The sequence below is a fragment of the Diabrotica virgifera genome, chromosome 9 (genome assembly GCF_917563875.1).
Source record: "Diabrotica virgifera virgifera chromosome 9, PGI_DIABVI_V3a".
Classification (NCBI taxonomy): domain Eukaryota; kingdom Metazoa; phylum Arthropoda; class Insecta; order Coleoptera; family Chrysomelidae; genus Diabrotica; species Diabrotica virgifera.
Genome location: NC_065451.1, coordinates 147,069,751 through 147,077,143, shown reverse-complemented (window position 1 = coordinate 147,077,143; position 7,393 = coordinate 147,069,751).

Below are 7,393 nucleotides of genomic sequence, written 5' to 3'. Positions count from 1 at the left end.
TACAGGGTGTCCCATTTAAAAAAAACGAAGTTATAAGCAACTTCCGGTATAACCGGAAGTAGAAAATTGATGAAAATATTTTCATTAAATAGATCACTCTTCAAAACCCCTTCATTCCAATTTTCATGATTCTGTTGCCTTTAGTTCTCGAGATATTTCTAATAGGCCCTTTATCTGCCTCACCCTATATACAGTGCTAGTCAAAAGTCCGTACCCCCCCTCGTATGTTTTGAACGGTTATACCTATAATAGTGAAATTTGGAGGAAGGAAATAAACGGACGTAAGCTTCTTAACTAGTCATGACAGGTGACGTAATAGTGACAGATGACTTTACAGCGCCACTGTGACAGATAATTTTAAATGGGACCTTATGGCAAGTGATACCTCGTTTGAAAGGTATTGAAAATACCTGTTCAGTCATACTAATTTTTTTTGAGTTTAAGCTAATTTTAATGAATAAATGAAATAAATATAAAATTGTAGTTTCGCATTTAATTAATAAAAATTCAAAGTTCCGCCTATGATTATTTATCAAAAAGGTTGACGTTGACGCAAAAACTACTAGAGAATTAAAAAACGTCAAATTTTTTTACAAAAAAACCATAGGCGGACATTTGAATTTTTATTAATTAAATGCGAAACTACAATATTATGTTTATTTAATTTATTCACCAAAATCAAAATCAACTTAAACCCAAAAAAATTAGTATGACTGAATCGGTATTTTGAATACCTTTCAAACAAGGTATCACTTGCCATAAGGTCCTATTTAAAATTATCGGTCACAGTGGCTCTGTAACGTCATCTATCACTATTATGTCACCTGTCATGACTAGTTAAGAAGTTTACGTTCGTTTATTTCCTCCCTCCAAATTTCACGTTTATAGGTATAACCGTTCAAAAGATAAGAGGGGGGGTACGGACTTTTGACTAGCACTGTATGTAGTAGTATTAGTATCCTAATATACTAAGGCGATGATGAGTAAAGTGAAAGTTTTCGAGATGTGGCTATACAGAAGAATCTTGAGAATATCTTACGCAGACAAAGTCACGAATATAGAAGTCTTGTGAAGATTTTCAAAAGAAACAAAACTGCAAAGCGCTAGCTTCTGCAGAATATCATGACGAATGAATTGGCAATCTCAAAGACTGGATTAATTGCTCGTCTAACCAGCTTTTTAAGGCAGTACTAACTAAACAAGCTTTCAGTATGCTCAATCCTGTTGGGAGGTCGGGAGAGTATACGACAAGGACAAAGATCCGAATATTCCAGTCAAATGTCATCTCTGTTCTCTGTTGCGGATGTGAAACCTGGAAAGTGACAAACACCCAGTGACACTGCAGGTCTTTGTTATCGTATGTTTACGAAGAATCATCAGAAACGAAGATCTACTACACCTGACCGAACAACAGAGTGTAGAAAATGAAATAAAGTCCAAAAAGAGGGGTTAGATCGGTCACACACTCCGAAAAATAGTTCCAGTATTGCAAAAGACTGCCCTAGATTAGAATCCTCAAAGAAAAAGAAAAAAGGTCGCTCAGCACAAACTTGGAGAAGATCCATCGTGGGCGAGATAAGAGGTCAAGTCAAGGAAAATCCTAAGTGCAAAATAGAACCCGATGGCGTGTTTTCACTGAAGCTCTATCATTTAGGAGTTCAAGTACCTCATAATAAAAACCTTTAAATTCGTTCAAAATGCTTTACTTTTTACTGGTAGACGAAAGGTCTAAAAATAGTGCAGTCATTGAATCATAAAATAGGTTTTTACCTCCGAAATTTTTTACTATGAACTGATTTACATGAGATTTGGAATTAGGCTTATCTTACCCTTAACTTCAAAAGTGATATTGACCCGAACTCCGTTTTTTATTTTTAAGGGGTGAAAACAACCCCTTAATGGAAAAATTTACATTGAGCCATTTTATCGCAAGAAAACGTGTTTAATAATAAATAGTGACATTGTGAAATGTTTTCTAACACAATAACCTCATGTTAAACTCATTTTCATCCCCTTGAAAACTGTACAACCCTTGCAAACAACCCCTAAATCGAAAAAATTTACAAAAAATTTATTTAGTATGACATAAAAAGATTTAAATATAGAGTAAATGATATTTTACATTCTCTATCCTAATTATCATATTATTAACCCCCTTTCAACCCTTAAAAACAAGCCCTAATTAGAAAAAATTTACAAAAAATTAATTTGGTTTGTCAAGAAGACTTAAATAATATGAGTAAATAATATTGTAGCGTGATTAGTGTAATTACTTCTAATTACAATAAAACTAGCGGTTCGTAATTTATATACGACTTTATTTTTTATTTATACAAGTTTACTTTACAAACTTTAGCTTAAGACTAACTCTATTTACAAATATGTCCTATTTATATATGCGATACAGATATTCCAGAAATATCTATATATCTCCAGCTATGTCCATGTGACCGCTTGCACGTCATCGTCGCTGCATCGGCGTATCTCGAAACATCGATAGTGTTCTGTCTGTCCGGAGACGGGAGCTGGTATACGAGGGTAGGTCAATAATTATTTTGTTACACTGCTCCCCTCTTAAGATCTGAGCGTCCCGATCAGCAACTCTAGATGGCCCAGGATGGCGGAATCTACAGGATTCTCCAGCTCTGCATACACCCCTAGAAAAGAAGTAACAGTCTACTGTCTTTGAAGGGTATGACATCTTCGGGTTCATGCAACACACAGTAATCCGTACGCCAGTTTCTCTGAAGATCACTTCCAGCATGCTTCTCACAATCTTCCAATCCAGATTTTCTACTGCATGGCCAATTTTTGGTAAAGCCAAATCTTTGATGTCATAATTACAGACCATTTTCTTCAAATTAGTTAGAGCACGCCATATGTTCTCGTAGCTTGGCGTGTCCGTATAAGACTTCCTGGTCACTATATACAGCAAAGATCGAGGACCATCTTCCAATCGCAATACTCTTCCAATTTTAGGTTGTTGATTCCTTAACTCGTCCAGGCGGCCGAACTTTCTATTGAATACGGACGAGATTCCTTTAGTCATCTCGAGGTCTTGTGCAACACAGTGGGCTAGAGAGACGTTTTCTGGAACACCAAACAGATCTTGCTGAACTTCTGTGGTCACGCCGAATCTAGCACTCTTTCTTTCTGCGTAATTTGACATAAATTGATTAAAACTTGGCTGTGCGACATCTTTCATCTCCTGTTGGAGGACTCGTGCTTCTTCTGTTTCATTTGAGCCAGCATATGGTGCAAGACGATTTATGTGAATAACTTTTGGTTTACCGTTTGGCAACTTCTTAATTCTATATATTACGTCATTTATTTTCTTCTTAACTTCATACGGACCTTCCCATTGTCTTTGCAGTTTAGGACACAAGCCTCGACGACGTTGCGGATTATAAAGCCAGACAAGATCACCTACTTCGAAGCTTTCATTCTTGCATCGAGAATCATATTGATCTTTCATTCTGTCACTGGCTATCTGGATGTGTTGTCGGGCAAGTTCATGAATGTTGTTCATTCGTAATTTCAGGCGGTCAACGTAGTCTTCGCCTGCAACATGTTCCTCGGAAGGTCCGCAGCCAAACTCTAGGTCGCAGGGCAACCGAACTTCACGACCCAACATCAGGCAGGTTGGTCTTTGACCTGTAGTTTCATTTACGGCCGAGCGGTAGGCCATCAGGAATAAATGAATGTGTTGGTCCCAATCTCGCTGATGTTCAGATACAACTTTGGACAAGTGTTTACCCATCGTTCGGTTCATCCTCTCGACCATCCCATCTGATTGAGGATGCAGGGGTGTTGTTCTGGTCTTATTGGCACCAATCAATTTACAAACGTTTTGGAAAAGAGCTGACTCAAAGTTTCGCCCTTGGTCGGAGTGGATCTCCAAGGGAACACCAAATCGGCTAAAGAATTCTTTAACAAGTACCTCTGCAACGGTAGCAGCTTCTTGATTTGGTAATGCATAGGCCTCAGTCCATTTTGTAAAATAATCCATGGCTACCAGGATGTATTTATTTCCAGCATCGGTTTCTGGAAATGGACCTGCAATGTCGATAGCTACTCTTTCCATAGGACTTCCAACATTGTACTGTCTCATGGGTGCTCTCTTTTTACCAACTGGACCATTACCGGATGCACACGGTTCACATTTTCGGCACCATCTCCTTACATCATCTTTACAGTTCACCCAATAGAACCGTTCTCGAACCTTTTGCAGAGTCTTCGTAATACCAAAGTGTCCACCTGATGTACCGTCATGCAACTGACGCAATACTTCTGACACTTTACTTTTAGGTACAATTAACTGAAGCTTAGATTCTGTACCATCATCGTTCTCAAAGGTTCTGTACAGAAGATCATCTTTTAGTACCAGGCAATTCCATTGGCTCCAGTAGGCCTTGACTTCTGGACTACATGCACTAATGTTCTGCCAACTAGGTCTCTCACCTTGCCGCATCCAATCCAATACTCTTTTTATACATGGATCATCTTCTTGGGCGTCTTGTAACTGTTGGGGCTGCCATTGCTCATTAATTACGGTGGTTCGTCTCACGGGGCAAAATCGTTCCTCTAATTTGGCACAGTGATTACAATTCGCACTGCATGGTCGTCTCGAAAGGGCATCAGCATTTGAGTGAACTCTTCCGGCCCTGTGTTCTATCTCGTAATCATATTCTTGTAATCGTTCTAACCATCTTGCCATCTGGCCCTCTGGATTACGGAATTGTATGAGCCATTTTAGAGCAGCGTGATCGGTGCGAAGAAGGAACTTTCTGCCATACAAGTATTTATGGAAATGTTCGCAAGCCTTCACTACACCCAGCAGTTCTCTTCTGGTAACGCAATAGTTTCTTTCCGGTTTCGACAGGACTTTGCTGAAATAAGCGATGACTTTTTCCTGTCCGTCCTGGATTTGGGAGAGAACAGCTCCTATAGCACTGTTGCTAGCATCGGTATCCAAAACAAATTTTCCTGCCTGTCCCGGGTAGCTTAATATCGGTGCACTGATCAGAGCCATTTGTAGTTGTTCGAAAGCTTTTTGGCACTCTTCACTCCATGTATATTCTTTGCCCTCCTCCGTCAACTTTGTTAGGGGCTTGGAGATATTGGCAAATCCTTTGACAAATCGTCGGTAATATGTACATAGGCCAAGGAAACTTCTAATTTCATGTTTATCTTTTGGTACTGGCCAATCTTTAATTGCTTCAATCTTTTCGGGATCAGCTGTTACACCATTACTCGATACAATATGTCCCAAATACTTAACTTCTCGTCGAAACATGTGACATTTCTTCGGACTTAACTTCAAGTTCGCTGCCCTCAATCGTTGAAAGACTTCTATTAGATTCTTGGCATGTTCATCAAAGGACCTTCCAACCACAATTACATCATCCAAGTAAACCAGGCATGTTTTCCATGTTAGACCTCTTAAAACTGCCTCCATTAATCTTTCAAATGTGGCAGGGGCATTACATAAACCAAACGGCATAGCCGTAAACTGCCAAAGCCCTGATCCTATCGAAAATGCGGTTTTCTCCCGATCGGCTGGCTCCATGTCTACTTGCCAATATCCACTTTTTAAATCGAGTGTGGAAAACCAACGAGAACCGGAGAGAGTATCCAATGTATCGTCTATTCTGGGCAAAGGATAACTATCTTTTTTTGTTACCGCATTGAGCTGGCGGTAGTCGATACAAAAACGCGTTGAACCATCTTTCTTCTTTACCAGAACTACTGGTGATGTCCATGGACTGTTCGATGGTTCAATTACCCCTTGTCTGTCCATATCCTTGATAATCTCTTCGGCTTCATCTCTTTTCGCAAATGGAAGTCGTCTAGGCCGTTGTCTGATTGGCTGAGCGTCTCCGGTATTTATTTTATGCGTTACTATGCTTGTTTTGCCCTTATCCTTCTTATCAATAGCAAAAACATCTTGATACTATATCAGCATAGACCTTACTTTTTCCGTTCGTTCATAGTCAAGGTCTTGGCATCTTTCAATGATCATCTCGACAAGGTCTTTTGGATACTTTGACTTTGATGATTTCTCATTGGTATTCATAGAGCAAATTGAAGCCACGGGAACACACTGTCCGATCAAAGCTCCTCTACTTAACTTAATAGCAGTTTCCCTTAAATTCATAACTCTTACAGGGATGACATCTCGAACTTTTACCAAAGTTTTCGCCGTTAGGAACTCGACATTTTCTACATCTTCGACCATCCTTAAACTTCCCTCTCGGCAGTGTCCATCAAGCATGGTCATCAGAATTTTCTCACTATTACCGGGTATGGTTACGTCGCATGTAGTTAGTAAGCGGATGACATCTTCTTTGTCGTCGTGAAAGGGCAACTCTTCACCGTTGATCCTGAGAACTCCATTTTGAACATCCAATATTGCCCCCACTTTTCGTAGTACGTCCATCCCCAATATGAACTCGTCGGAGATCTCGGCAATTAATACTTGATGTTCAACTGTGGTCTGGCCAATGGATACTGACATATTAGCCTCGCCATATGTATTAATTAGCTCACCAGTCGCTGTTCTAAGCTTTACTGTTGCAGGTGATAATTTATTATGGTCTCGTACTACATCTGGACGTGCGATAGTTCTCGTTGCACCTGTATCCACCAAAAATGATCTACATCTATTACTGATACGACCTTCGATGTATAAGTTGTGGATTCCACCGGAGGACGTAAGGTTGACAGTTACTATGGGGGCTCTAGTTCTCGAGGTCGGCAGTTGCCCCTTGGTGTCGACCCGCTCTAGTTTTCCGACGGCTGTACGATCTTCTTACAATTACGACGAATGTGGCCTACGTCTCCACAATTCCAACATCTAGGCTCGCGTCTCTTTGGCATCTGATTACTTAATACTCTCCGTATCATTTCCTCCAGACGTTCATCGTTGTGTTCGTCACTTTCTTCAATGGTTCTTACTCTATGGCCTCGTGAAGTTTGACTAGCCGTTTCGTGTTCCAATGCAATAGCAAGTGCTTCATCTAAAACTTTCGGTCTTGCTAGTCGTAAAGCTTTCTGTAGTTCATTATCTTTCAGCCCATTGACGAAGGTATCTACTGCAATTTCTTCTAAAACGCTGTCTGGCACCTCTGGATAAGCCAACCGCACCACACGAGCCACATCTGCTTCAAATTCTTGCAGATTCTCACTTGCTCGTTGACTTCTACTTCGCAGTTGTGCTTTGTATACTTGTTGTAGATGGGCATCTCCATAGCGTTTTTCTAGACGAGTGAACAAGGTCTGGTAACATTTTTCTTGACCCTTAGGAATTGATCTTAATATATCTGCAGCATCACCTCGCAAAGCAGCAGTCAAGGAAACAGCCTTTTCTTGTTCGGTCCAATGGTTGGCGGTC